Below are 22,087 nucleotides of genomic sequence, written 5' to 3' on the forward strand. Positions count from 1 at the left end.
TGAACCTGTTTTACACCGACTGTATATGAACAACTTTACACACTTGAGTTCAGTCAGATGTTTCACACACGTTTGAGCCGATGTTCATAAAATATGAGTCTGATTAAAAATCACTTTAAGCGTGATATTTATGAAGCTGTCTTGAATTTGTTCTATTTGAGCTACAGTGGATTGGGTGGCAGAGGATGATAATGAGCATTTCAAATGTAGGAGACACTGTGTTTGTCCTTCCTCACCACTATTCTCTAAAAAGTCAAAAGGAGGACCTGAAAAAGTATGCATCCATTACAGGTCAAATATTACAGGTACTATTACAGGGTTTACTTAAATTTTCAGTGCTACCTAGGTGTAATGGAACTTTTTGTGTTTACATGAAAACCACATCTACTTTTTTAAATCAGAGGCATGGAGTACTTCAAGTAAAAGAAATGTACTAATATTGTCCTGCAAACATAATCTGGCTGCCAAATAACAGAAGTGGGGATAGAATAGAAACAAAGGGGCAATTGCCTTGCACTGATCCATTTAGTGTTGATTTTACTGGTACTGAGGGGCTGACTTGGGCCTATGCTACTTGTGATGGACCCATTTGTAAATGTCTTGCCAGTAAACAGCCATCACACTTACAGGTCAAACTAAACTAAAGCTATTCACACAATCAGAAGAGAGATCTCTGAATGATTGCAGCATGTTACCTTCAGACTTAGGCTGCCATTCATCGAGGTGATAAATAACTAAATACATTTACTCAAATACTGTATGTTAGTACAATTTTGAGGTTCTTTACTTACTGTAAGTGTTATTATCTCATTTCTTGGTGGTGCACCTTTACTTTTGTACTTTAAATAGGAAATGTGTAAGAATTGTGTAGCAGTAAAAGTGGCTAATCTTAATAAGAATAGAGTTACAGCCGCAGCTCATTAGGTTGATGCATACATCACAGAGCCATGTGCTAATGTTTGTGCCGCTGCAGTGGTGCACACCAGTGAGTTGAGATTACAACAGAAATTGTTAACTCTAGCGACAGCGTTATTGAAGAAGACACCCCCCCCCAAACAGACACAGCCCAAATTCCAAAAGACGAGTAGATTGCAGCATGGAGCTATTTTAACTATTTGAAGTATGACCACTAATCTTTACCATCTGATGCAGTGTCATCCTTTAAAGCATGCACAATGAATTGATCAGATATTCTCTGAGTGGGTGTGAACCCAAGTCTTTGTAGCTGTGAGGTGACGGTATTAACCACTACCTGCATTGTACTTAGAGCTAGTACTTAGTCATTTTACTTGAGTAAAAGAAAATTAACAGTACTTGTACTAGAGTATTTTTCTAGGCAAATAGTTGAACTTCACTTTTTTGAGAAATGTCTCAAAAATATGTGAATACTCCTTATAGCATCATCAGGTCACAGTTTCCCCTGATCCAGTGCACATTCATGTATCTGTTAGATGGATCGGTACACAGTTTGGTACCACCCATATTCCCGACACTGGTTAATATTTCCATATGGGCTAATTGTTTTTCATGCATTCAGTAAGTTCATTTCTGACCAAATACTGTACTTGCAAAATAAATCACATTCCCATCAGGTGCAGATGTGCTTTGTTTTTACGGCTATTAGCACACTGTGAACACTGTTTTGATATTGTGACTATGTTAGAACGCTAATTTGAAAAACTTCATAGAGCTGCGGGCATGACTGCAGTCCATAATGTGAGCTCTCCATATCGTTCTGCCTATACCTCTACTTACATAGATACACATAAAACACTCTTTCTAGATTCTAGAATACCAGGCAGGTTCTCCATCCTCCCACTAATACTGCGGTGACCTAAATCACTTTTACAATAGGAAAGACCAAATCCTCTTCATTCTTGAATGCTGGTTTAAAACAGATGAAAGGTTGGTCTCAAATGAAAATGAAAGTTTGGCCTCAAATCTATACATATGTGTGCTGTAGCAGCCATCAGACTGGATATTTGTGTTTTTACTTTAAGCTGTTAAGCAGTTCTTTCTCAAGTGGGACCACAGCGGGGTAGCATAAGTAGCGCAAAGCTTCTCTTCATTCATCCTCACCATTGTACAGTACAGCTATTCCAAACTGAAACAGACTTGTTTGCTATTTGCATTGTAATTCATGTGCAACATGTGAGCTTCCTCAGGGCAACCCTTGATAGGCTTAAATGTGTGAAATTAAAGCTGTTGGGTTTATCAGACCTTTCCCCAAGAAGCCGCACTGTTAATCAGCACACAGCACTGTGTTGCCCGGAATGAAGAACAAGTAGAACATGTAGGGTTGTGTCTGAGCTTTGTAGTTCTCTTCATCTTATTGGTAGTACCAGCTCATGGAGAGTCCAAATGGAATAAAATCACCCTCTGGTGAGCATGAATATGCTCAGTAAATCATCCACCTCCTCCTTCATAGACATTACATACTGTATTAAATAAGTACAGTCCATCCAGGTTCAATTAAAGGATATATATATATATATATATATATATATATATATATATATATATATATATATATATATATATATATGTTCTCATATCTTGGCAGATCCTTCATTACACGCTATAAATCGTTCTTTTCAGAGCAACATTTCTTGGGAAAATTAAAAGTTTCTTGTGTAATTGTTTCACCTACTGACTATTTCATTGCTTTGTCATGAGTGCACACATTTCTGGTCACCAGCAGAGTCAGTTTAACAATACATTCACTTTCATCTGCCTTTTAAAACCCATGTCTGTGAATTTCCACTTCATCTCCTAATTATTACTTTTCAGTTTTTGATCATTGACAGATGTTGTTCACTTAACCACATGCTGCTATTTGATTTTCATACGTGGGCCGAGACAGCAGCAACCAACTACCCTGTATCAAGTTTGGCTTCTGCAAAGTGGCTGTGACAGCTTGAGACTTTCCACCAGCTGAGTCGTGTTTTAATGCTCCTAATTGCCCTTTGTTGTCGTCAGCTCTGGCCTTTTTCTGTCTCTGCTGTTCATTTGAGAGGGTGATCAGTGGGAGATAATAAGAGTTAATGTCCTGTCCAAGTGACTGACTTTAAACACAAAATCATATAAAACCTGCTGTGGTTAGAAAAACATGTGACCCTGCTGTTGGACCAAAGATTGGTAGCTGGAGAACAAACTATGGCCTCATGTAAGAAGCTTCCATGCAAATCTTACACACCAACACAAATGTTTCCACTGATTAGATGTTGGTGGTCAAAGGTCAAAGGTTAAAGTCAACCTGTCACATTATTGTGAATGCCATAACCCAGGAACACTTGGGGGAATTTCTTTTAAATTGACACAAACATCCACTGAAGGATGAACTGATTAGATTTTACTGGTCAAAGGTCATTTCTCATCAATGCAGTATATCAAAAACACAAAGAGGATCTCATTTCAATCAGGCAGTTTTCTGGCCTCATATTTCAAGGTCTAAGGACAGAAGACTGTAAAGCCCACTGATTGATTCAATGATTGATTAGGTGAAGTAATTGTATTGCTATGCTCTTAAACTGTCTATACAGACTTCATTTTTTCCATTTGTTCTTGCAAAAGAGATCTTGATCTCAATGGGATTTCTTGATTTAAAGAAAGCTTAACTAATAACATTAATGGATTGGTTCTTTTTCTAAATAAAACCACTGCCTAGTGTCTACATCTAATCGACACTCAGCAGTTTACTATATAATGTGCTAACAGGAGACTTGGTGAGTTGTCGTTTAGGAACAGTCTATAAGAAGTCTTTTCTATTTGCAAGAATTAGGACTTTATGAGGGAAAATTCATAATTTGAGACCTGTTATAGGATTGGTTTTTTTTTACGTAAAGTTAGCAAAGTTAACAGAAATAGAAAAATACAAAGTAAGAGTATGTGGAAAAATCCATATAGACATGGACAAAATTGTTGGTACCCTTTCATTAAAGAAAGAAAAAACCACAATGGTCACTAAAATAACTACAAAGTATTAATAAATAAAAATGTACAGAAAGTGACCTCATGAAAATCAGACATTGCTTTTGACTTGTGGTTCTGTTTTATAAAAACGGTCTAATGAAACTGGCCCTGGACAAAAATGACAGCACCCATAACTTAATATTTTGTTACACAACCTTTGGAGGCAATCACTGCAATCAAGCAATTTCTGTAATTGTCAGTGAGACCTCTGCACCTGTCCACAGGTATTTTGGTCCACTCCTCATGTTTCAGGTTTGAAGGGTGCCTTCTCCAGACTGCATGTTTCAGCTCTTTCCACAGATGTTCAATAGGATTTAGATCAGGACCAGTGTTTAGTTTCAAGCCATCTTAGCCATCCTTGGGTGTTTTTAACTGTGTGTTTTGGGTTATTATCCTGACACCCTGTGCCACCCAAAGGACATTCTTCCAGAGGCTCTGTGGCTTGTCAATATGCATTTTGTCAGTCCTCAGTCATCTTCCAAGTCCTCTTTGGCTCAAACAGTGACTGATGGTATGATCCTAACACTGTACCTTGACCTTGATTTCACCTCTAACCTTTATGGAAGTTGTTCTGGGCTCTTTATTTACCATTTGTATTATCAGTCCTATCAATTTGTCATCAATTTCCCCTTATGGCCACGTCCTGGGAGGTGGACTACAGTCTCATGGACCTTAAACTTCTGAATAATATGTGCAACTGTAGTCACAGGAACATCAAGCTGCTTGGAGATGGTCTTATAGTCTTTACCTTCAAAATGTCGTCTTATTTTTTTGAATCTCTTGAGAAAACGCTGTCCCCTATGTTCTGCACACTGACCACTTTTCAACCTTTAAATAGGCATATAGATTATATATTCTGTGTATAGACTGATTACAAGTTTGAAGACACATATGATGCTAATTACTGTACAGGACACACTTTAGTTTAACATGTCCCTATGGTCAAATGATTTAACATCTTTTTTTGTGCACAACTCAAGCGCAATGGAAAAATGAGACCACAAATATAAACAAGCATTCAGTACCCAATCTGTATTTTAGAAGAGTCTCTCTATGAGTCAAAAGCCTGTGCCTGTGTCAGATCACCCTGTGTGTTTGAAGGCTAGAACCTGTGGATCAGCCAGTATAGGTTAAAGCTGATACCATCCGTCACCTTTCATCAAACACCCTGGTTAGACAGACATACTGTAGTTACACTAAGTTACAACTGGGAAAAAAAATGCCAACAACATATTTAACATTTCTTTTTTATATCAAGTGCCTTTGGCTGTACTGAGTACAACAGGTTGGGCCTCCATAATGTTCTGTCAGAAGGTGTTCTACAGTCTTCCCTCCAGGCAACCTTTTTTTGAACTGCTGCTCAGCACACAAAGCAGTCAGGCAGCTGAGAGAGCAGTGTGGTTATTCTTACTGGCTTAGATCAGTACTTATTAACCCATTCATTTACCCACCCTTGCCTCTGCTAATAAAAAAGGTCAGATGGATCTGGAGCTCATTCCAGATAGAAGACAAAATTAGCACCCTGAACTGGTACCTGGGTTTATTCCACATGAGCTGTGAACAATTCTGCTGCATGAAGGACAAATATAAGTAAAAAAAAGGCCAAACAGCAGTACAGAACACAGCACAAATGACTGTATCCTGGGCATTTTATCATCTACACTATGAAACCGATTCATTGTGTCCTTTCTTGCCACATCCAGGTACAGTAGCTGGTAAATGCCTGTGTTTTTGCTTTTATTATACAACACAAGAAAACCTTTAATGTGTTGTTGTATTTAAAAGAAAAAAGATAATAGAAAGTAATATTCATGGAGCAATACAGCACAGAAGCACTGATAATGCAGCCTTTTTTTTATTTTGAGATTCAAAGTAGAGTCTTGACCAAAAAGCAGCTGTGAAAAGACTCCACATCCAGAAGAATCAAGAAAAAATGTTTTCTACAAACATTAATTAACAGAACGACTTTTCATGATGATATTTAATGAGGGTTACTTTACAATATTAAACTGCGATTGATATTTAATCATGTGACGATTTTATTTCTTCATGAATATCAATTAATGTGACTGAGAGACAATTTGGTTGAAAACTTCAGCTGATAAAAACACATATCACCACAAAACCAGAACAAATGAACTGTTGATTCTGATTCCATAAAACATAAGCGACATACGTTGTTTCTCAACTATTTGAAATATTTATTTCATCAATTCGCTGTTACAAAATAAATACACCTAATTAAAATCAGCAGCGTCTCACATGGTGCTCCAGAATCTCCCATGGGTGCTAAGTTGTGTTGGAAACTTGCGATTTTGGAGACTATAATAAATAGCATATTATTTTCATATTCAACAAATCATTCCGTTACACCCCAAGTCCTCTGTCGCTGCTTTGCATAGACTCATTCAAACACTCCCATTAATGCCATTTATGTGGACTCTGGCCACCAGGTGGTGGTAGAGGCCTGCAGAACTCCTCAGCGACTCTCACACAGAGACTGGCGATGATTCATTGAGAAGAAGAAAGACTGGGTATTTTCTGAAGCATCTATTATCAGCAAACACGAGCACATTCACCTTTAACACGGTCCTAAATTACCCCAGTACATTAATTATAATTGCAGCTACTGACAGATAAAAGTGATGGTTGTCCACCTATAGCGATCCCATAAATACACCTGTAGAGTGCATTCTCAGGCTACATCTCTTCAACACCACCTGGCACAAAGCCAGCATTAAATACAGACCGAAAAGATCCCCTTCGCAGTTCCTCTAATCCTGCTGAATTGAAGTATTTAGCCATAAATGATCCTTCAGTGGCAAATTTGTAAAGGCCCACTACTTCACTAATTGCTCTAGCGTCTTGGCTATCTATGACTAGGCCGATACTTGGTCCTAAAGCTGTTATTTTGCACCTGTTCAAACTTGACTTCACACTGTGCCCACTTTCATACCCCGTTCCCATATGGGTCCTTCAGTGCTTCATCTCATTCCCTCCTTCCCACGTCTTGGTTTAATTAATTCTCCTACTCAGTAGGGCGTCTACTGCCGTTTCAAAGGTCTGTTTAACCGATTTCAGTTGTGATTTCTCTTAGTCAATGGAATGGTAACAGGATGTGGTTAAAGTCTGTAGCAGTGAGGAACAGCAGGCGCACGGCACAGCTGGAGAAATCAACAGAGACAACATCATCAGGTGCAGAAAAAAATGGTCTTGATATGTGTGAAATAAAAAAGAAACATGGGATTATAGGGGAAAGATTGACACTTGACTGAGGGAGAAAGAGACAAAAAGCAATGAGGAGAACTGTTCATGACACTTCACATACATTCATGACGCTCTCTCTGCCAACAACCAGTTCGTCAACACTAGATAGCAACACAGCATCCAGATGTCTTGTTCAGGATGTCTTGTATCAATATAAGATATAATAATCAGCCATCCGACACCGAACCACAATGAAGCTTCTACTCTAGCGCTCTAAGTCCCAAATCTTTCTGGGAACACATTTCTTTGTTTGCCCCGATTTCAGAGGTCAGAACTGTATGGTTTGCAAAGCCTTCACTTGTGAAGCTCTCACTGCTACCAACTCAACTGTCTGCAGCCTGTGTGCTTCAGAGGTGTCCCACTCAAAATCAGGACACTGTATCATCTGCTTAAGGTTATTTTTGATGTCCAGTAGTTTGTACTTCAGCTCTGTTTGTCTGCGTGATTAGGTGTTGGATGGGTTTTACTGATGTTCAAGTTCCCCTTGTTGTTAGCAGGCTCTGTCCTTTCCACATTGTTTTGTTGTTGTTTTCTTTGTTGTGATTTTGGATTCTTTCGGTCTCAAACCCAGTTTCCAGCAAACTACAGCGTGCTGCCAAAGTATTGAGAGATTAAAGTTTGGAATGCTTGCAACAAACTAGGTTTGACGGACAAAGTTAAATTGCCTTTCCACACATCACACCGGCTCTCTTAATTTTTGTGTATCCTGTGTCTTGACACAATGAGTCATACAAAGGAGGAGGACACGTACTTTCAGAGGTATTCAAAATGTTGTCCTTGGTTGTAAACAGCACAGGAAGTGCTGATGTGGAGAGTGCTAAAAGTTTGAGAAGGAGCTTCAAACCACTGCACAGTCACTGTGCAAAGTGGACACGATTGTGTGTGCTCTGCCTTGGAAATGCTTCCAACAAGCAGTTTGTTTGGAGCATACTCTTAAGTGCCATCTCACTCATGCCTCTTTTGGGTACAGGAGAACTTTACTACCCAGAAATGCTAGGCAGTTAGGCCAGTGATGTACTGTGAGTCATTTCCTGCCTGTTGGTATTAACATGTCTTTAGCAGTTACAGGGAAACATGATCTGTCATTTGGAGTGGTATTTGAACCCTGTCTCCTGAACATTTCTATGCAACCAAATTACAGAACTGTAATTACATTTATAATGTGATGTATTGTTGTGATGCAACACACAATAGCATTAAAACCAAGTTGCAAGGAGATAGTTAGGTTGGGTGGAGGGGATATAATGTGCAGGACTGACAAACAGAGTTCTGTGTGAAATGGGATTTAGGCAAGAAAAGCACTTTGGTGAAGGTTAGACAAGGACAGTTTTTTTGGTAAATAGGTAATAAAGGCATATAAGGAATATATATATGATACAAGTAAAGTATATTTGTCATTTATGTTAATTGTTAACAAAAGATCATGAAGTTAATCCAGATGCAATTATGTTCCCCAGACACATGCATGTGTGGCAGCAGTTTAGTTGTATAGGAAATCCATTTTAAAGACGCTGCGTCGGTTATTTGTGTCCACCTGAAAAATGCAAGTCTAATGCTGTCACTGTCTTTCAGCTGTGTCTGTCTGCTGTTCGAGTTTAAAACAAGCCAGTGAACGTGCTGAGATGAAACCCCAAGTATAAAATGGGCCACACAGGTGAGTAGTGAGCTGTGACTCACTTTGAAGTTCTGTAGAGTGGAGCAGAGCTGCAGATTGAGGTGACAATTCTCTCTCCGTTCATCACTGTGAGTCAGCCCTTTCACGGCGTCACGTTCTCTCACTGTCCTTAGTCATGTTGTTGCGAAATATCAATTAAGGCTTTAATATGCAGGAGAATGGTATTTATTTGAAAAGTTTGGATTTGTCTTTGCTTTTGCAAGCATGGACAGCTCATCTATAGAACCACAATAACAACAGCACACTCTCCTCTGGAGCAACAGGGTTTTAGATCAGGCTCCTTTAGAAGTGACTTTTATTGGTTTTTGCATGAAAACAAATGAAACAATTGACATTTTTAATTGTTGGCTTTACTTTCTTTATCCGTCCTGCACCTCCTCAATTGATCAAACCGTACTATTACCACATCAAATATTATTGTAGGGATCTGTGTGTGTGTGTGTGTGTGTGTGTGTTAAGGGAGCAGTGCCAGATTGCCTGAGGTTAGAAAAGAAGGTGTAATGGAGGGGCAGGAGGTTGATAATGGCTCAGCCTCAGACCTCCAGTCTGCAGTAGTTTCCCAAGTCCACAGTCATCAGCATGCACACCACGTGACACCCCCCTCCCCCCAAATCTCTCTCCTCCTTCTTTTTCTCCTCCCTCCTCTCCCGCTATGTGTCTTCCTCTCTTCTTCTCCTCTGGCTCAGTGGTGTGTTTCCAGGAGATAAGACCCTTGCTCATTTCACACATGAGCAGAGTGGACTTGGGAAAGGCTGTGTCTGTCTGTATGTGTGAGTGTGTGAGTGAGTGTGTGTACCTGTGTTTGTGTCTATATGGGTGTGTGTGTGTGTGTGTGTGTGTGTCAGGGTGTGTGCGAACGAGTTTGCATGCTTATGTGTTGAAGGTTAGAGAAAGAGAGAGCAAGTACAGACTCCGACTCCAAGTTTTCTCCACTTGCTGCTTCTCTACTTGGGGTTTTTGAGGTGTTGATTTGTCTGTGCTCCACAGTTGTCTGACAGAGGGTGAAAGTAACATTCATTTCACTGTTAAACCTTCCATTTTCAATTCAGCAAGTTTATAATTCAAAATCATAGGACGTTTTTCTTTTCTACTGAATCATGCAAACAGAACTTCAGCATCAAATGTTGCTAAAAACAAGGCAGTGTAATCTCATACTTACTGTGCATCAAGTATTTCAATGCAATCATTTCACATGTCTAAACACACAATCTGTACAGTACCTAACTCTGAGCAGATATCAGTCTTACTTGACGGTCATGCTTGCAAGCCAACAGATGTTTGCTTATTTTGTTGGTGTCTGGCAGAGGTTTGCTGTCTGATTTGTCCAAGCTTGTCATATGGCCTTATGTGTTTGGTTTGATCCAACATGCTTGAAAAGACAAAATCAACAAATTACCCTCAAATACATTTGAAACTTTACTTAACAAAAGGCACAAATAGGCTTATTAGCCCTTACTCCCTGTGGACATCAGTGAGCCTTGGCTGCCTCCTGCTGTGAAGGACATGCTCTGACCCAGTGGCCTAACCATCACAGTTTGACCTTTGTTAAAGTAACTCAGATCCTTAGGCTTGCTCATTTTTCCTGCATTTTTCCTCCAACAAATCAACTTCAAGACCTGACATTTCACTCTCTGCCCCTTGACAGGTGCCACTGTAATGAGATAATCAATATTATTCACTTCACCTGTCAGTGGGCCTAGATTTGCTTTTTTCCTCCTCTGCGCCTGTCATCAGTAAGTTACATTTGAATTAGAACATTGGTTTATGACAAAATATCTGAAAAACTAATGATGTGACAGGTTCAACTGTACATTACTTAGTGCTGAATAGCAGCAGTTAGCAAGCTGACATGCTGAATGAAAACATATAGTTAACATTTCACCTGCTAAACACCACCATGCTTCCGGTGTCCTCTGAATGTACTATTTAATATTAAGCACGACTCAGCCTAAATGTGGCTAACACATATGAAGAGTTGCCTTTTATTAAGAATAGAATTTATTATTTAACATTCTTCTTGTGACAAATATTATTATACTTTATTGTTATGGATACTATAACTGCAACCACATACTGTATATAGTGGCAAGAAAAAGTATGTAAACCTTTTCTGATTTGATCTTCATCTAAGTTAATAACAAATATAATGTGCCTAAAATAATAACAACAAAAACTATTCTGATCTTTCACATCTTTATTAAGAACAACCATAAAAAATTCATAGTGATATTGGAAAAAGTATGTGAACCCTTGGCAGCAATAACTTGAACCAGGTGCTTCTTGTAGCTGTGGATCAGACCTGCACATTGTTCAGGAGGAATTTTAGTCCATTCTTCCTGCAGAACTGCTTTAGCTCTGTCATATTTTTTGGACGTCTCGTGTGTGGCTCTCTTCAAGTCATTCCATGGCATCTCTATTGGGTTGAGGTCTGGGCTCTGACTTGACAGTCTAAGTAGCTTTTTTGAGGTCATTATTCCAAAGATTCACATTCTTTTTCCAGTGGTACTAGGAGGTTTTCATGCTTGTTGTCAATAAAGACATGCTATTATTTCAGGCACATTATATTTGTAAATACTCTTGACTTAGATGAAGATCAGATCACACTTATTGACAAATTAATGCAGAAAACCATGAAATTCCAAATGTTCACATACTTTTTCTTGCCACTGTAAATATTATACCATAATCATCATCATCATGTTTCTTCATCATGTTGGCACCAAACTGTGTGTGTGTGTGTGTGCTCCGAGAATCCATGTACTTCACTACTTCTCGGACCAAATCTAACTGTTTCTGCATTAAAAGGCAGCTTTTAACATCAATGGAAGCAATTCTCAACAAGGCAAAGTTGAGAATTGCTTCCAAGTGAATGCATAAATCAATCAAATGAGTTTGAGCAAAGAAAAGCTTCTCACAAGGCCCAATCTATCTTGTGCAGATAAGTCCCAGTTCCAAACCAGAAGTCTGAGCTGCATTAATTGAGACTAACTCTGTACTTTGATTTATTTCCACTAAGATCTTAAACAATGTTTTCCTCTGTTGTATTTATATATGTCCCATTAGTTCCTGTGTGATTGAGAGTAATAGTGAAAAACTATGACATTCCTCTGCAAACTAGTCTGATCAGGGACAGTAAGAGGACGACGAAACATGGAGAGAGTCATTCATGCAAATACAAGGTAGTAAAAGAGTTTGCTCCATCCTCAGAGGAGCCCCTTTGTCTCTGATACTCAGACTACTCTGAGAGCAGTTTGGCTGGAGGACAGGCGCTCACAGCACTGCTCATTTGCACAGACAGTCGACTCCCCGGGGAGCAAAGAGGAGGCGTCGCTGCAGATGAGCACTCAGACAGATCTGAGTGGACTCTTTGGCCTGTGCTACAGTTAACTGGCTCATTCCTGGGTTGCCTGTCTTGGGTCGCGTTACTGTCAAAGCTAGCAGAAGTGTTTTGAAAGTTCTCAGTAGCATATGAAAGCTTTATTTCTTTTGAACATTTATATTCTTAATATAATCTTAATAAGTAATAGTTACTTTAAGAAACATTAAAGTAGTAAATGAAACACATTGCTATCTTGTATTCAAGGCTGTGGCTTAGCATGCAACTGTCTCCAACCCGAATACATTTATGACTTATTGTTTACCATCACTGACTCTGCATACTGTAGAAAACTGTGAAAACCTACACGTTCTTGTCACCTCACACTGTAAATAGACTTACCTGGCCCCATTTTCCTGCTAGTTGTTATGACACTCTTGCTATAATATAAGATTGGATTAAATGTGAAATTGCTTTGCTTCTATTCCAAAAAAAAAAATATATAAAGAAACCAAGCACTGAGGTGATCATCCATATAATGAATAAAAAACGAGAAACTGTGAAAAATAGAGAACTGGATTTAACCCAGGAAGTGTAAAAGCATCCGGTCACAGCCCTTATAGGTCAGTGTCTCCAGATAATGCAGTCCTGCCCAGAGCCTGAACCATGTGCTTATACAGGGGCTTGGAAAAGTATATCTCCTAAAGCAGACATCAAGTCCAAAGCCAATTTGTATGCAACTTAAGTGCGATTCGAGCGTGTGCTTTAAACCCAACCTGCCCTCCCCGGTGGAAGCAGGTGGAGTCATCACTGGTGGGTGGACAGCAGCGTGTCGCTGAGCATCTGTCAGCTTTCCTCACAAACACTTCTTTGCTCCAGCTAAAGCAGAATATAGTAACCTGATCTTGGGTTAAATTAAGAAGCTCTGATGTACAGTACTTACAGGAGCGCCACACTGAGGCCTGTCTCCTCTAAGCTTGGGAAGAAAAATATAGTGCATATCAATGCAATCATACACCCACGATGAGTTATATTAAAACCTATGTGGTTAGTGTCAAATAATACTTTTCAGCAGCTCTGTGCCAACTGCTAATGCTGCTTCCTCTCCTGAGAAGATCTAAAATTAACCTTCCAGTTGGTAATTATGTCACTGATATGGAATTCATAAAATAAATCACGGCTTGATATAAAAGCTTCACTGTATATTGCAGGATAATTGTAGGTATTTTCAAATTGGCCCATATCATTAGAGTTTATCTTCACTTTTTTGTTGTTCTGGATTGTGGTATTTTATTTGAATGTATTTTAACCATGTTTTAACACTTGAACCTGTTTAGTGGCTTTTTATACCTCCTTGCCAGTGATAGGCAGGGCTGTAGACAGTATGTTCTCAGGTTGTCCTTACATTCGTGTGTCTGTGCAGAAACCCAGTTCTTGTGAACACAATATCTAAGGAATGCTTAGATCTGATCTCACCTTCATCTGAAGCTCGTAAACTGATCAAGAATACATTGAGGGAATTTGTTCAAATTTACCACAGCTGTCTATTGGACTACTTTTGGTGGACAAAGGTCAAAGGTCACTGTAACCTAATGTTCATTCAGTTCTTGTTGTGGATGCCTGGAGTCAAAGATAAACTGATGTGATTTTTGTGGTTAAAGGCCAAAGGTCAATGTCACTGTGACATCATGCATGTCCCATTTTCATCTATGGTGTCAATCTGGTACAAACATCTGCTTGGACTCTATATACTATAAATTTAATAGAATATGAGTCTGGACAGACATCTGTGTAAACTACAATGTCACCGGTTAGTGGAGGCCTTCAACTCCAACGCGGTGGTTCTAGTTTATTGGTTGGTATAGTTTTATGTTCAGCTTTACAGCTTTATGTTATGTTCAGCTTTATTTATTGTGTGTCCAAATAGTCATAGGAGTTCTTAACTCCTGTGACTAATTTGAGAGGAACTGGTAGCCAGTACTGTGGCTCAGATGAGAGTCTACAGATTTAAGAGTCCTGCTGCAGCAAGCTCATTTGTAGTAGAGCATGTGGGACTGGCACATCAAAAATAAAGTGATCATGACAACACACAGTCGAAAGAGGTAATGCCAGGAGAGCAGAAGGAAGAGCACCACGAGCTAGCAATGATGGAATGATACATACCACCAGGGATGTAGCAGAGTACTTTGGCAAAAACAGATGCTATGGAGGAGCAGAGCCAGGGACTGTACAGGACATCTCACAGCTGGGGGACTGTTTCCACCCATTTTTTTCTCCAATTTGAGTAGACATTGTTAACCATTTTGTTAAAATTAAAGTTTATGCTACATGAGTTAAATTATAGTATTGTTCTTTGTACTGTTATATTGTTCCAGTCTTTGTTACACTATTTTTTAATGGGAAAAAGCCTCCTTGAAAAGTTGCTAGATGATGTCATGGACAAATGTTCATATTAGCGACATTATAGCATAACTATTGTATTTACTTTTTAAATGCTAAGGCTTATGAATTAATTTAAAAACTAATTAGCTTTATGATTTGGTACTTTTCAAGTTGTTATTATCACATCATTACACTTCTAAATTTACCTCTAATTTAAACAGCAACCTCCAACTGAAACATCTAAATATCATGAGAAACATTAGATGTTGGTAAAGTGAAACATATAATAATAATAATAATAATAATAAAATAAATAAATAAATAAATAAATAAATAAATAATAATAATAATAATTTGAACTTTACTAATCCCTAGGAGTGGAACCACGAAACCTGGAGTTTGTAGACAACTGCTCTACAAACTCACTATCATCCTTAAAATAGTCTAGTTCTATTTAATACACACCTAAATGAAGCACTGAAAGGTAAAGGGTGAAAAAGTATCATGGTCAGTTGGGTAAAAACATTTCGTATATAAAAGAGCACACTTCCACACAAAAGAAAGCATTTTCAACAACAAGAGGCATAGAAATGCCCCTGTTGGCTGCACACACAGGAGAAAGAGTGGAAAGAACACAAATCCAGCTCTAATTGAGCCTCTAAACTGCAGATGTACATAAATGCTTAAAACCTGTAATTTCCCACTTGTTACAAATGGAAGGGCTGAGCTCATTACAATTTCCTTCAAGATAAGCTATGGGCTGTTTATAAAAATTATACACTCCTAGGTCAAACTAATTCCGAGCCTCTGATTACATACATTAACAAATGTACAGAATATTAACAGCAGCTCTCTAACTGTTAGCCGCTGGCTCCGCGTTCAGATTCTGATACAAATACAGACTAATGAAATTTATTTAGCACAACTGAGATGTAGTGTTTGTCTTTGAGATTGACTTAAGTTCCAATTGCTATTCATTTTCCGAACATGTCGTGTTTTTACAGATTTTACCCTTGTTTTTGAGAAATATTCTCAGTGAGACATTTCCCATTGGCGCCACTGAGGCATCACCATTAACAGAACACCAGTAATGGGAGGTGAAAGAACGTAATTACAGTGGTAGAATGTGAATTATGGACTCATAAATCATGTTTGTCGACAGGCAATAATACACACTAGTGAAGTGCCAACAAACAATAGTCTAATTATCTGCCAATTAACTGGTTAATAATGCTTTTCCAGGGCCAGACTGCTGACCTGTTGCTGAGATGACGGTCTCTATAATGGATCTGTTTCACCCAAGCAGCGCGTGCCAGTGTGGATTATAACTTGAATCTATACACAAAAGTGAACAGGGAAACAATACATTGCTTTTCATCCCAGAACATATCTATATGATGTCATTTTTTGGGGAATGTAAAGGCCATACTAATCCTTTAGGATGATTCATTTTAAATGTATTTGTTGAATTCAATTTATTTCATTTCATGATGTATTTTCTGGTAACAGTCATGTCAGAGACAAATTGGGATGTATTAGTGTGTACACTGCTAAAGCAAAGTGGTCAAATGCATCCCAGACTACCTTGTAGTTCCAGTAATTAGATTACAAGCTGTCTTGGTGGTTGTTTGCACTTGTATTTAGTATCCGCTTGTGATCCAATTACCCAAAACTTTAAATCAAGTGTAAATAAATAAAGTCTCAGTGTCTGTGTTTCTCAATGATGCTAAGGTGGTCATCAACAGGACCAGCTCACTCAGGAGCTGATGAGGCTTGCTTTGGAACTTATGTGGAGAGGCAGGGTGGATGGGTGGACCCTGGAGCTGGTGTTGGGGTAATTGAGGTGTTAACTGGAAACTGGAATGGCGGCTGCATCGCGGCACAGGAGGAAGTGTGCTGTTGACCCACTTGGAAACAGGAACACGTGGCATAAAGCCACTTGAGACCAGGGCTACATGGGGTTTTACCACCATTAAGAGGCTCAAGTTTGTTGTATAAAACTCTCTCTTATGTATAAATGTGAAGTTTGTTGTATAATATAACATCAGGGAGCTGGGTAATGCTGGAGAGAAATATACATTCAATCAACATAGGCATGACAACTGGACGTCCAGGAAGGAACTGGTGTTCTGTTAATGGCAAACAATAGAAAAAAAACACAAGGGCTGACAAACTCGGAGGAAGAACCCTGGTGTGTGAGTTGAAAGGGAGAGGAGGAGAGAGCTAGTTAAGGTAGGTGGGAGCAGCTGGAGTTGATTTAAGTGCCTGCACTTAGTTATCATAATATTCTGTCATTGCATTCCCTTAAATTTCCGCCACCAATCCCGTCCCTGCTACCTCCACCCTCCCAATGAGTGACCAGCACAATCTGGCCCGATCCCGCCCCTCAGCCAGAGGAAAAAAAACGCCTGCTTATTCTTTTGTTTTTTAATTGAATTTCTCCCACCATTTCTTCGCTTAGTTAATCCCTGCACTGGCCTGTGGACATGATTGGCGTGTAATTACTGGCTGTTGGCGTGTGTGCTCTCTTCGGGCCTCTCCTCTCGTTCTGCTCACCGCGAAGGCAGCAAAAATCTTTGTGTTGATCTATCTCCTCTCCCCACTCTGCACCTCCTCCTCTCCTAACGTCTGTTTCCCCGTCCTATCTTCTCTCTCATATCTCCTCCCTGTTCCTTGTGCTCCAACTTTCTCTGTTCTTCCTCCTCACTCTCCTCTATATATCTGAGGAAATATCGTTCCCAGGGGGAATTTAAAGAGTGCGAGTTAAAGGACTGCTCTCTATTTTCTTTTCAGGATGAAGAGAAAAGGAACGAGGCCCCCTTTCTTCCACATTTTGTAATCATTTTCTGTGCCGTTCTATCCAGTGTGGAATCAGTTGGAGCAGAGGCCGAGTTAAACTCCTCCATTCTTTGAGGACACATGTTAATAAAACAGCCAGCAGATAACAGTAATTACCTCTCGGTGGCTTCTGCTCTTCGCTGGGGACACACTGTGTGAGAGAGGTCTGCCTCTTCTTGAGCCTGTACATCCAAAAGATTAATTCTGTTTTTAATTAGAGCACGCTCCGAGTGATACACCAAATGCAGCCTTCCCTCCATCCTCCTCTGCTTCCCTGCCTCTGTCATCGCTGTATTAGCATAAGTAATTAGAGATTCTTATTTGCCTGCATGGTCTTGCAGTTTAAATTGAACGTGTTGATCTCTTTTGATTCTTCTGTAGTTTGAGGATCCCTGTCTTGTACAATTAAAATAACGTGCAGGGAGGGTGGTGGTGGTGGTGGTGGAGGCGGTGGGAAGCCTGCAGCACTGCTGCTGAAGCATTATCTTTAGTTTGTTTGAAACTCTCTAGAGCTCTGTGGAGATTTAAGAGGTGAGGATGTAGAGCTTTTGAAGTTTGGGGTGCTAGAAGCTTGAGAGTTCAGCCACACCGCTGCAAGATGAATGTTCTGCAGACTCGATGCTCGTGTCGTTTCATTGATGTCACTTCAGCAAAAATTTACAAGTAAAAACAAAAGAGTTACTCTGAAAAATGATTTAAGACATCAGCTCACTGTGTGAAACCCTGTGCTGTTGGAGTTGCCCCACTCGAGCCCTGTTGTAACTGTAATTTCAGTCCCTTATGTCCTTTTTATTGAAGCAGAACCACTTCACATTCCTAGCTGGTTAACAATTATGGAATATTGTATTTTCAGTGTTAAGTGCCACCACCATAATTGTTAGCTACTGAATGCGGAGAAAGTGCAGAGAAATATTTGCTCATCCAAACAACTAAGTAGCAATTGCCCAGAGTTTCTGACTATTCCTTTAAACAGTTTAGAATCAGTCTACATGGAGTCAAAGGTCAGTGGGTTACCTATGCCTCATGTTTAAACCAGCATTTATTTACTTCATTACTACTTTATTGCATTTACAATATGATGTAAACATGAGACCGACACCAGTATTTGTGATATTAATCTCCTGTTTCCTATTTTGGTCCCCACCATTTCCTGTGAGAAACATCTTCAGCTCTTGAGCTGTTAAATGCTCTACTACGTTCAAAAGCTAGTCTCTAACTCTGCCTGTCCGCTGTTTACTGCTGAGTAGGTAGTAAACATCGTGCTTATCTGAGCTTTTTCAGTGAAAACAGCTGCCTGCTGCAGCTGGAAAACCACTTTGCAAGAATGAACACAAGCTTTAAAGTTCTGGGTCATAAACTCAAAATAATGAGTAAAAAAAGCAGATAAAAACAGATCTATAGACATAGAGATGGTGAGACCTGAAGAGTGTGACGATAATTCTCTGTGGGTTGATCCCTATGAAAAACCACTGTTCTTCCAATCAACAGGGGAGATCACCATTGCTCTTTACGGCTTTCAGTTTTAGTTGAAAACCATCCAAACCGTCGACAGGAGCAAGTAAGTAGGCTGAGAAACCCAGTTTTCACCATGCTTTTTTAATATCAGCAGTATACCCACTACACCAGTCGTTTCGTTCTCTTTCAGGACATTCGAAATCTTAACCTACCTGACTTCTCCCTCTTTTCTCTGATTTAAAATGGCTTGCTTTCTGGTCTTCATGGTAATTTGTTCTCAGCTTGTCTACCATCTGTAGGAGAAAAGAGCAACTTCAGTATGAAAGATGATAGGAGATACCAGACAGGACAAGGGTTCATAGATAGGACATGGGTAGGAGAGGAGTTCTGGGTCACAAGGTCACGAGTGAAAAAACACAAACTTGTAGTGGGAATTTATTGTATAAACATTCAGCCTATATGTAGAAGAATTTATGTCTTCCTTATGGTTCACATATACTTAGTTCTTTAGGAATGTTATGTGGAGGGGGCCCTGAGAAGTATAAGTATGAGGGTTAGAGAGAGGTAGAGCAGAAGACATTTACATGATTGTGGTGTTTTCTCCATGCCAGCATGCACGCATTAAACTGAGATGGTTCATCACACTGAGTCCTTCCTTGAAGTCTACTAAGATTGAACAATATTTAGAGGAAGAGGAAAATTTTCTACTACACATCAGTTGACTGAAAAGGTGCATTGCCCTTTCTTCCACTCGCTGCCACTTTAAAACAACAGGGGCCAGTGTGCTCTTTGACACCACGTTAGAAGCTGTCTCTCCATCTTTCATCTTCTCTGACTCAACTTAGCCTGAATGAAGCTTTCATGGCTATAACAGCTGGACTTGTTGCTGAAAGATTAGTTTGCGTTTTATGCAGATGGGTTTCCTGCAGGAGTGTTTGGGAGGGATGCTTATTAAAGCTGCCTGAACAGGCGAGCAGGAAGGCAGAAGGAGATACTTGGTGAATGGCTGTTCTGACAACATAATTTGCATTCTTTAATTAACTGCCTCTCTTAACCCCCATCCCTGACCCCGCAAAATGGAAAAGACACACACACACACACACACACACTCATGAATGCTCACGCTTAAACACACCTTGAACCAGAGCTACTGGAAAACATTTCTCTTCATGTGAATTAGCTCCATGTTGCTGTGTGACAGGTCTTTATCAAGGCTGTACCAGTGAGTTAGGTGGGAGTAAAGTTGACGTCTGACAGAAGTGGGTTTATTTAGTGTGACATGAGAAGAAGAGGACAACACCAACTGTAGAAACTATATTTGAACCTGTCTTGATTGAGATTTCCTACTTAATAGGTAAATCTATAAAAAAAATTCACCATGCTCACGGCTGAGATCTGAGAGTGTGGTGGCATTGCTTATCAAAATATTCAGGTGATTGTGGTGTTATAGAGTCAACCCCCGACAAATCAATACAGTACAAATGAGCATTTATTAGAAGATAATACAAATCATTCAGGCAGGGTACAAAGTCACACAAGGAGCAAGCTGCTTGCGTCTGTCTCGGTTTCTGGGTCAGAGGGTTATTGCTTTCTTTCCCTCTCTAAATTTCTTTTGTAACTTTCTCTACGTCCAGATCTCCATCCCATTTTTGCCTATTCCTGGTTGCTTGATGGATCATATCTCAATCCAAACTAACTGGTCTCCATCATAGCTCCAAAAAACTTGTTTATCTTGAACTGTCAACCAAACTCTTTCCATATACCACTAGATTACCGTGACCCAATTTGCCCTCTGATCAATTGTCCATGGGTCTCTTCCACACAGATACAGCCATCTCACTCCAGGAACGCATTCCATACACACAGCTCTTTATCTGTGAATTCAACTAAGTGTGTAAAACTACTTTCTATATAAGTGTAATATTTATGCAGTCTACAATATGTAATCTGTAATGTACAATATGTGATCTACATAAAAACTCTAACCACTACATGATTAAACAGGTTATAAACTAAGGAACATATTTGGATAAAAAAAACTTTTGATGGTCAGTTTTCCTGCTAAATGGAGAGCTACGACCAACATATTAAGAGCACTCAGTTTCAGTTTTACCTTAATTTGGAAAAACCTAAATAATTTGTTTCCAACGTGACCTGGTCATCTGAACTGTGGACCTTGACCCATCAGATATCAGACTTTCACTCTCAGGCCACTGATATTCTTATAACCTACTGAACAGCTGCATCTCCTGGGTACGTTTAGGGATCCCCTCTGCTCTCAGTGTTCCACAAAGGCTCCTTCACCTACAGTTTCAAGTAAAATGTTTTTTTTTTTTTACATCTTACTTGAAACTGTCCTGTGCAAGAATGAATGTGTCACAGTCTCCATTCTCACTTTCTGTCATGACCATATATGATTGATTGATGCTGGACCTCTCCGTCCGCTCACTCTCTCTGTTTACCTGATCAGGTACCTGTGCTCACACACTTCCTTATAAGCAGGTCTGCGACCCTCAGTTCCCCATTAGATTGTGTACAAAGTTGCGCTCCAGCCTTCAGTTCTGTGCTTTAGTTACCTGACCACTCGTTGGTGGCCAGATCTGCTAACCTGAACGTGATCTCTTGCCTTATCCCTGACACTCGTTAGTCCTCTCTCTGATCTGACTTGTTTATGCCCTCTCACTTTGCCTCTGGATTCTTACTCTGACTGCTTTTAGATATCACTGTGTTGTTAGATGTTTCTCAGTCTCTTTGCGTCAGACTAATCTCTATGTGGACGCCACCACAAGCACCAGCCACTACCTGGACCCCTGCTCTCAGCCTCCCCCCGCCTGCCATCTCGCACTCACCACATGGACGCCATCGCCATATTCAGCTCCTGCTCTCTACTCATCCTGGCTCTGCTACCGTTGTCTCAGACACTCACTCTCACCTCTCATCAGATTCCCTCATCTCCTGTTCCCCTTTCTGGCTCAGTGAACTAAATCTCCTATCATCCTCAAGCTCAGGGCACAGAGTCCTGGCTGCTTGTTTTTTCTGGGTTTGATATCATCATCATCATCATCATCATCATCATCATCCGTTAGTTGGCAACTTACGTTTTGATATTCCAAACTGAGTCACATGCTGTACTAACCCTCTGTCTCCTCTTTAGACCCAGTCACATCGCCATCAATGTTGCC

Source organism: Anabas testudineus, chromosome 16 (genome assembly GCF_900324465.2).
Source record: "Anabas testudineus chromosome 16, fAnaTes1.2, whole genome shotgun sequence".
In the NCBI taxonomy this organism is placed as follows: domain Eukaryota; kingdom Metazoa; phylum Chordata; class Actinopteri; order Anabantiformes; family Anabantidae; genus Anabas; species Anabas testudineus.